Source organism: Phycodurus eques, chromosome 11 (genome assembly GCF_024500275.1).
Source record: "Phycodurus eques isolate BA_2022a chromosome 11, UOR_Pequ_1.1, whole genome shotgun sequence".
Lineage (NCBI taxonomy): Eukaryota > Metazoa > Chordata > Actinopteri > Syngnathiformes > Syngnathidae > Phycodurus > Phycodurus eques.
In genome coordinates this window covers 24,962,938-24,973,385 of record NC_084535.1, presented here as the reverse complement: position 1 = coordinate 24,973,385, position 10,448 = coordinate 24,962,938, and positions in this window count along the sequence as shown.

The window sequence follows — 10,448 nt, the reverse complement described above, 5'->3', positions numbered from 1 at the left end:
AAGGACAGAGGTCTGTGGGTGCAGAAGAAAGACTGGTCCATTTACATTTGCCACCACTTAACAAGTGGAAGATGTGGGATAGGCGATGAAGGGAGGCCTTGATGTAAGATAAGAGGAGTTACAAAAGGAGGGGGGAGTGAAGAAGCAAAGTTAAGTGGCAGGAAGGCAGTGTCAGATTACATTGTTAGCCAGTTTTGTTTGGCTTGAAGACTCATTCACATCCAAGTGACCAAGATTTGAATAAGATTTCAAATTTTACATCCCATCATTGAATTGGGCAGCATGTTGCAATAGTGATCAGCATGTCTGACATTGCGACATAGTAGTTAATACGACAATGACTGGCGCTTCTGTGTTTACAGACCCGAAACCGCCGGTTCCATGCAGTGACAACATAAACTGGGGGTCGTAAATAGGTTTACCGATGTTCCGCTGCGCCGTTGTTACGGACTCCACTGGTTTTGATATTGTATTTAGTACTAGTTTAGTGAAACTCTCACAAGTCAACACAGACATGGGTGCTGTCACCTTATGGTTCCACTCCCACTGTCAATAGACTCTATGCACGCACCATTTCCGTATTTGGGGCGAGGTAGGGAGCTAACTTCAGGTCACAAGGTAATGCATAACAATAACAACGACAGCATACAACTCTTCAAAGTATACTCGCTGTCTGCTCGAATTACGTAAAGTTACCATGAATGACGTATTACCATTAGAATTGTTACAGTTATCCAAATATCAGTGACACAATCAAAGGATCCACATCTGATTTAACAAGCCGCGAACATGTAACGTACGTACGTGTGTGTACTTGAAGACTTTGAGACACTCAACTCTCAAGTCAGCATTGTTCATGGATTACTTCACAATCACAGCTGGAACAAAGTGCCGTACTACATCAAGCTATAAAAAAAAATAGAATAAAAAACACACAATAAAGTATTGTCACTTTATGGTGCAGATACAACGAAATTGAGGTTCTGAAAACGTAAAACACAACCCATAATAAAACAATAATAATGACGAGCATATAGGACTGTCAGGATCAATGTTCTCACGGTTCGATTGTTTCTTTTGTCTCTTACTACTCTCTTGTAGTAAAAGGTCACTGTTTAATGTGTTAAAATAAAAAGCAGAGTTGAATCGCAGAACATACAGTTGACATGCGGATTTGGCTGGAGGAGGGGAGCGATGCCTTCGTCCTAAAAAAGTCCACCACCTTGAAAAATACCAGCACCAAACTATTGACCACACTTATTACCAGAGATGGGACTAGTCACAAGTTAAGTCTCAAGTCTTTACCCTCAAGTCCTGGGTCAAGTCCCAAGTCGAGACAGGCAAGTCCCAAGTCAAGTCACAAGTCCTGCACTTTGAATTTCGAGTCCTTTCGAGTCATTTTAACAACAAAGTAGTAATATATTTTAATGTATATAGTATTTATATATTTAATTAAGTGGTCTGTGATTGGCTGGCGACCGGCTCAGGGTGTACCCTGCCTCTCACCCAAGGTCAGTTGGGATAGGCTCGAGCACGCCCACGACCCTAGTGAGGATCAGCGGTCCGGAAAATGGATGGATGGATATTTAATATTATATATATTCATAATATATATATCTATACATATATATACATATATACATATATATTATATCTGCGATTGGCTGGCAACCAGTTCAGGGTGTACCCCGCCTCCTGCCCATTGATAGCTGGGATAGGCTCCAGCACTCCCGCGACCCTAGTGTGAATAAGCGACTCAGAAAATGGTTGGATGGATGGATATATATGATATGAATATTATATATTATATTAAAAATTATACCACAAGCTATGACTTACTTTTTCTCACTGTATTTCTGAAGTGACATTAAACAGATCTGTCACAAATGAGAATTTGTGAGATTTGAGAATTGCTCCAATTAGTAATCGGGTATCCTACTGACAAATCAAACGAACAATCAAGTAATCGACTAAAATATATTTTTGCTTGGTTAGAGAGCAATTATGAATACACAAGAGAAAATGAGACATTTCACTTAATAATGAACGCCCAATTGGTTCCCTCTTTTAGATAAGCAATAGTATTTTTCTTAAATTCACATTGTGCATATAGCAAGAAACTGCATTTTCTTGTCTCCAAACATTTCTAGTGAGGCAATTACAAACACAAATAAAAATAAATGAAACACAAATAGGCGGCACGGTGGACGACTGGTTAGAGCATCTGCCTCACAGTTCTGAAGACTGGGGTTCAATCCCTGGCCCCGCCTGTGTGGAGTTTGCATGTTCTCGCCATGCCTGCGTGGGTTTTCTCCGGGCACTCTGGTTTCCTCCCACATCCCAAAAACATGTATGATAGGTTGATTGGAGTCTCTAAATTGCCTCAGTGTGAATGTGAGTGTGAATGGTTGTTTGTTTCTATGTGCCCTGCGACTGGCTGGCAACCAGTTCAGGGTGTACAACGCCTCCTGCCCGATGATAGCTGGGATAGGCTCCAGCACGCCTGCGTACCTTGTGAGGATAAGCGGCTCAGAAAATGGATGGATGGATGGATGGATGGATGAAACACAAATAATAGATTTCAGTTTAGACTTTGCATTCCTTTTGCACAATTTTATCCAACTGTGCTATCTCAGTCGGAACACTGGGGACAATATGAAAATGAAAACTACAACCCCAATTCCAATGAAGTTGGGACGTTGTGTTAAACATAAATAAAACCTGAATACAATGATTTGCTAATCATTTTCAACCTATATTTAATTGAATGCACTACAAAGACAATATATTTCATGTTCAAACTGACAAACTTTATTGTTTTTAGCAAATAATCATTAACTTCGAATTTTATGGCTGCAACACGTTCCAAAAAAAGCTGGGACAGTGTCATGTTCACCACTGTGTAACATCACCTTTTCTTATAACAACATTTAATAAACGTTTGGAAACTGAGGACACTAATTGTTGAAGCTTTGTAGGTGGAATTCTTTCCCATTCTTGCTTCAGCTGTTCAACAGTACAAACACACGATCAACACAGGAGTGCTCCAAGGATGTGTCCTCTCTCCACTACTTTTCTATCTCAACATGAACGACTGCACACTTAAAATGGTAGAGGTGATCATGGACTTCAGGAAACATCCTTTGCCACAGCTGCTCCGCGCAGTGTCTAACTTCCCTGTGTGTCAACTGCTGAGACCTTCGAGTTCCTGGGAATTACAGTCTTTTTATTATTACAGTCCCGGCCCCGCCTGTGTGGAGTTTGCATGTTCTCCCCGTGCCTGCGTGGGTTTTCTCCGGACACTCCGGTTTCCTCCCACATCCCAAAAAACATGCATTAATTGGAGACTCTAAATTGCCCGTAGGCATGACTGTGAGTGCGAATGGTTGTTTGATTGTATGTGCCCTGCGATTGGCTGGCAACCAGTTCACGGTGTACCCCGCCTCCTTCCCGATGATAGCTGGGATAGGCTCCAGCACGCCCACGACCCTAGTGAGGAAAAGCGGCTCAGAAATTGGATGGATGGATGGGCTCGAGTCCGAGTGAAGTCATAAGTCATTGCTGTTCAAGTCGAATTGCAAGTCTCGTGACATTTTGTCAAGTCGAGTCTAACATCATCAAATTCATGACTCGGGTCCACACCTCTGCTTATTACACAATCCCACAATATCAAACATTTAAAGAAGTTATTTTTCTGTCAGATGGCGTTCCAGTAGCTTGAAACTGACACATCAGAAACTCATTCCCGACCTCACCTTTCATCCCGAAATGATAAATGTTTTGCCTTGCATATGGTCCAGTACAAATCCAGCAGGGCTGCTACTAGATCTGTGATTGGGTGAGCAAATGGGTGTAAGCAGAACGACAGTCATTTTCAAATGTGAATTGCATCCTTGAGGTCTTCCAGTTTGGTTTTAAACCCCTCAACAGCACAAAACTCTGATGTCTCTAAATTCCTTTACTGAAGCAACTTGGAGTGACTGTCGGATTTACGTGAAGTTGGCACACGAATAATGCAGAGCATCGTGTACACATTTAATGGGGAGTTGAGAGCCAAGTTGCAGTGTACTGAATTTTGGGGGTTGCTGTTTGATGGAGCCGAGGACCTCACAAAAACCAAGCAGGAAATCGTTGTTGCGTCAGTGTCCAGTGACAGAGAATTTACCTTGGACTTTCTTGTACTGATTGAACTGGGTGCTGAATGAATTGCGCAAGACATAACTGATGGCCTTGTGAGGCTTTTCCAGGACGCAGGCTTGGATGACTGCTGGACTGGACTGCTAAGCTGGTCGCTGTGTGCACAGACAGTGTTGCGGTTAATGTTTGTGGGTACAACGGTATTGTGGCGAAACTTCGAGAGAGAATTGTAGCATATCTGCACAGAGCGTTTTTAGTGTTTTCAAGCCAACATCCTTGATATTGGCAACATTTTGAAGACCACATTCTTGACGTTTCAGAAAGAAAGGCTGACTGACCATTGGAGAATGTAGATGAATTAATGGTGGCCATTGGACAGTTCACACTTCTGCTTGATGGTTAAGGCAGAAGTGGTCACTACAGGATACAAACTGTTTCTAATGCTGATGCTGACAGAGACAAGACAAACTTACTCAGGAGTATAATTGAACAGTCTTGTGATCATTTCTTAGTATTTGATCCTTCAACATGGCCTCAGGAAATGTAAGAGCTCCACCATTTTGGCATCACAACAGTTTACAGCATTCTTTAGAAATATGATGTCACTTTGCAACTTGACAGAGACAACTATGAGAGTATGAATGCACTTCAAGCAGGCAGGAAAACACTCGGGAGCTTCCTCTACGTATAATAAATAGCCTACTGTACAAGTAACCCAAATGTGTATTCCATCTAGTGTACCCCTGATTATATTGTTTGGACTAGTGGAGTCCCAAATCCCTAACCTCAGGATCCCCTTGCATTTTGTTTCAAGCATGTTTCTACAAATCTTGGTGTAAGATTCGACCAAGATTTTAAAATGGATCAACGGATTACCTTGGTGTTCAAATCCGAATTCATTCGAATAAACTGCTGAGTGTCCTTCTCTTTATGTACGTCAACTAAAGGGCAGTTTATCCTAGCCTGATTTCTTATCCAAAGTGGAATTTCGTTGAGTAAAAATATTCTCTCTATCTCCCTACTCTCACACTCAAACAAGCACTGTGTCCTTCCACTTATCATGTTGGAATGTATAACAATCTCCCAGAGTGCAGATGAACTGTGTTAATTAGTAGAGAAAGCAAATGGATTGAAAGAAATGTTCCCATACAACGTAGCAGGCAAACAGTACAAGAATGTAAAAAGATATTTTTTTTTTTTTACGAGGAAAACATGAAAACAATGTACAGAAAAATGGGAATACTTTGAGAATAAAAACAACCAAATATTAAGAAGTAAAACATTTTTAACATAATGTAACGTAAAATTTAATTTATAGTAATACAATTTTTATGTGGTATTATTAGCAAATATGCAGCTGCATATTTCTCCAATATGGAGAAATATGCAGCTGCACATGAAATTGAATTCATTCAACTTGCCTACACATGTAGGCTGACTGTCAATGACAACAGTTGGACGGCTTAAGTGCAATCATACAAAGAACAACAATGTTTTGATTGATTTTGTCAATTAATCAAAACAAAATTTTTAGTTGTTCATATTATAATAATCCTCAATTTCAATAAAATGTATTTAAAAACGTATCAAACACAAAACAAGAAACAAATTATTCTATTCTTTCTGTCTCATTAGCAACAAGACTGTCCCAGTGTGAGAGATTTTAAGCTGGCTCCCATTGGGACATCTAGTTAATCATTAACTGCCAAGTTAATGTTTGTGTTTTATTTATTTTCTAGCAGGGGAAGAACCTGAAACTGGAACATTTTATTTAAGGCAATGAGGTCATTCAGTTCTACGGTAGTTCCATTTTCAAAGTATACGTGTGCCTTTCTCTGATAGTTTAGATTTATAAATACTGTACTGTATATATTTTTTATTTGCACCAAATTCAGATAGCAATTGTTGCTGATGTTAAATGTAGGTCCAAACTGATCCATTTTGTCCTGTGTAAACATGGGGAAATGTTTATGCTTCCGCTTTTTGTTAAAGTCTTTCAGTCCAATTTGCAGGTAACTATGTATTTTGCATTTTCGTGGCAACACGGAAGAAATCTTACAAATACAGTGGTTTTAGTTTATTACATGATAAATGACTGACAATTTAATCCATTTTTCTTCAAAGCAATAACATATTGTCATTCGGAGGTGGCTTGGTGATTCTGATGGGGGAAGAAGTCTATTAGGAGAACACAAAGTGGACACTCATTACATCCCTCTCCCATTGCTGGTGGACATGTGGAGGAGTGTTATTTATCTCTATGTCTACAGCTGACTACAAGCATAAAAGTGCTACCATCAACCAGTATCACCCGACTTCCTGTTAAAAGTCCATTATCAGGCTGTTCATAAGCTTTTAGTTCCCATACAATCTTTATGGTAGCAAAGACTTTCAGTCCTTCCCAACTTGGGAAAACCTTACCATACACTTATCGTGCATAAAAGTCTTTGTCTGCTATACTGAAGAGCAGTGGCATTTCAGTCCAAGTGTTTGGAGGGGTTATGAATTATATGCTTGTCAGAGGTAGACATGTCGAGTCATGGTTGTTTTGTGATTTTGTTGTTTTACTTGAAGGCCATGTCCCCATACACAGGTATTTTAAATACATATTTTTAATGTTATATAATATAGTGTGGCGGCACGGTGGTCGAGTTGTTAGAGCGTCTGCCTCACAGTTCTGAGGTCTGGGGTTCAATCCCCGACCCCGCCCTGTGTGGAGTTTGCATGTTCTCCCCGTACCTGCGTGGGCTTTCTCCGGCCATTCCGGTTTCATCCCACATCCCAAAAACATGCATGGTAGGTTAATTGAAGACTCTAAATTGCCCGTAGGTGTGAATGTGAGTGTGAATGGTTGTTTGTTTCTATGTGCCCTGTGATTAGCTAGCAACCAGTTCGGGGTGTACCCCGCCTCCTGCTTGATAATAGTTGTGATTGGCTCCAGCACTCCCGAGACCCTTGTGAGGATAAGCGGCTCAGGAAATGGATGGATGGATGGATAATATAGTGTGGCGGCATGGTGGCTGACGCGTTAGTAGGAATCTTTCGCGCCTTCCTGGCAAGACACGCCCCGCTACAACATCATTGGCTCCTGCATCATGGGAAGGGAAGGCTACGCAGATGATGACCGAGATGACCATCCTAAACATGTACCACATTTGTACATAATAAAAACAAGGAAGTTTGTTATGGTTAGGTTTAAGGCTAGGGTTGGGAGTAAGGATGGGTTAAGGTTAGGATTAGGGTGGGTTAGGTTTAGTAGGAAACATATTAACGCTGCCACACTTAAAGCACATACAGTACTTCTTTTCCAGTCAGGAAACAGTAGGTGTTGTACCAGGATACAGCAGATAATCATAGTGCAGCCGCACGGGTCCTAGAGCCAGTTAATTGGAGCAGAGCGTGTCCTGCCAGGAAGGCACGCGGGATTCCTAATAACGCGTGGCCGACCGGTTAGCATGACTGCTTCACAGTTCAAAGGTTGTGGCATTAGAATCCAGGTTCCGGCCTTCTTATGTGGAATTTGCATGTTCTCCCCATGCCTGCGTGGGTTTTCTCCGGGTACTCCGATTTTATCCCACATTCCAAAAAAGGGTAAGGGTAAGACTCTAAAGGTGGCGAATGTGAGTATGAATGCTTGTTTGTCTGTTTGTCTATACTGGATGTACCCTGCAATTGGCTGGCATCCAGTCCAGGGTGTTGGGGCTTGGTTGAGGTGTGTATCTGTTGATTATGTCACAAATAATCCAATTTGGCTTAATTTACTTTCACTCAAGATCAAGGTATATCAGGTCAGATGCCAGGTATATGTGCATGTTTCTTGTCCAGTCAATTGTTAGCCAGTGTTCTTCACTTTTCTTGTTGTAAACAGCAAAGTATCAGGAAGTTTTGTCTTTGGTCATAACAGATTATGTTTCTTTTCAGAACGTCACTTATTGCGTTCTTTCCTCACTGTTCAAACAAGTGTCAGGTTTGCAGAGAATTTCAGACTGTTAAAGGGGCCATATTTTACCAAACAAACTTTTTCTAGTATTTGGGCTGTAATATTGGTCCAGCCATCCATCCATCCATCCATCCATCGCTTTTCTTCCGCTAATCCGAGGTCGAGTCTCGGGGGCAGCAGCTTTAGCAGAGAAGCCCAGACTTCCCTCTCCAAGATACTTCCTCCAGCTCTTCCGAGGGGATCCCGAGGCGTTCCCAGGCCAGCCGAGAGACATAGTCTCCTCCCGGTGGGACGTGCCCGGAACACCTCATCAGGGAGCCGTCCAGGAGGCATCCTAAACAAATGCCCGAGCCACCTCATCTGGCTCCTCTCAATGCGGAGGAGCAGCGGCTCTACTCTGAGCCCCTCCCGGATGAACAAGCTTCTCACCCTATCTCTAAGGGAGAGATTAGAGATCATTTCGGCTGATTGTATCCTTGTTCTTTCGGTCATGACCCACAGCTCGTGACCATAGCAGAGGGTAGGAACGTAGATCAACCGGTAAATAGAGAGCTTCGCCTTTCAGCTTATCTCCTTCTTCACCACAACGGACCGATACAAAGTCTGCATCGATCCGCCTGTCAATTTCCCGTTCCATTCTTTCCTCAGTCATGAACAACACCCCAAGATACTTTAACTCCTCCACTTGGGGCAGGATCTTATCCCCGACCCGGACAGGGCACTCCACCTTTTTCCAATGGAGGACCATGGTCTCAGATTTGGAGGCACTGATTCTCATCCCAGCCGCTTCACACTTGGCTGTGAACCGCTCCAGTGAGAGTTGGAGTTCACAGCTTGATGAAGCCAACAGAATCACATCATCTGCAAAAAGCAAAAATGCAATACTGAGGCCAGAAAACCGGACCCACTCTATGCCTTGGCTGCGGCTAGAAATTCTGTCCATAAAAGTTATGACAGACTCGATGACAAAGGGCAGCCTTGGCTGAGTCCAACCCTCACCGGAAAAAAGTCCAACTTACTGCCGGCAATGTGGACCAAACTCTGACACTGGTCGGACAGGGACCGAACAGCCCGTATCAGGGGGTTCGGCACCCCGATACTCCCGAAGCACCCCCCACAGGATAACGTGAGGGACATGGTCGAACGCCTTCTCCAAGTCCACAAAACACATGTAGACTGGTTGGACGACTCCCATGCACCCTTGAGGACCCTCCCGAAGGTGTAGAGCTGATCCACTGTTCCACGGCCAGGACGAAAACCACACTGCTCCTTCTGAATCTGAGATTTAACTTCCCAACGGACCATCCTCTCCAGGACCCCTGAATAGACCTTGCCAGTGAAGATGAAGAGTATGATCCCCCTGTAGTTGGAACACACCCTCCTGATCCCCCTTTTAAAAAGGGAGACCACCACCCCAGTCTGCCAATCCAGAGGCACTGTCTCCGATGTCCACACGATGTTGCAGTGGCATGTCAACCAGGACAGTCCTACAACATCCAGAGCCGTTAGGAGCTCCGGGCGAATCTTTTTTAACCACCTCGGTGACCTCAACCCCAGGGATCGGAGAGCCCGCGTCAGAGAGCCCAGACTCTGCTTCCTGATGGGAAGGCATGTCGGTGGAATTGAGGAATTCACCCCACGACTCACAACGTCCCGAGTCAAGGTCAGCAGCGCCCCATCCCAACTATGCACAGTGTTGATGGTGCACTGCTTCCCCCTCTTGAGACGCCGGATGGTGGACCAGAATTTCCTTGAAGCCGTCCGGGAGTCATTCACCATGACCTCACCGAAGTCCTCCCATGTCCAAGGTTTTGCCTCAGCGACCACCAAAGCTGCATTCCGCTTGGCCAGCCAGTACCCATCAGCTGCCTCGGGAGTCTCACAGGCCAAAAAGGCCTCATACGACTCCTTCTTCAGCTTGACGGCATCCCTGACTGCTAGTGTCCTACCAACGGGTTCGGGGATTGCCGCCACAACAGGCACCGAATACCTTACGGCCACAGCTCTGGTTGGCCGCTTCGGCAATGGGGGCATGGAACATGCTCCACTCTGACTCCATGTCCCCCGCCTCCTCCGAGACGTGGGTGAAGTTCTGCTGGAGGTGGGAGTTGAAACTCCTTCTGACAGGGTATTCTGCCTGACATTTCCGGCAGACCTTCACAATACGTTTGACCCTGCCAGTCGGACCGGCATCTTCCCCCAACATCGGAGCCAACTCACCACCAGGTGGTGATCAGTTGACAGCTCCGCCCCTCTCTTCACCCGAGTGTCCAAGACATGCAGCCGCAAGTCCAATGACACGACCACAAAGTCGATCGTTGAACGGCGACCTAGGGTGTCCTGCTGCCAAGTGTACGTGTGGACACCCTTA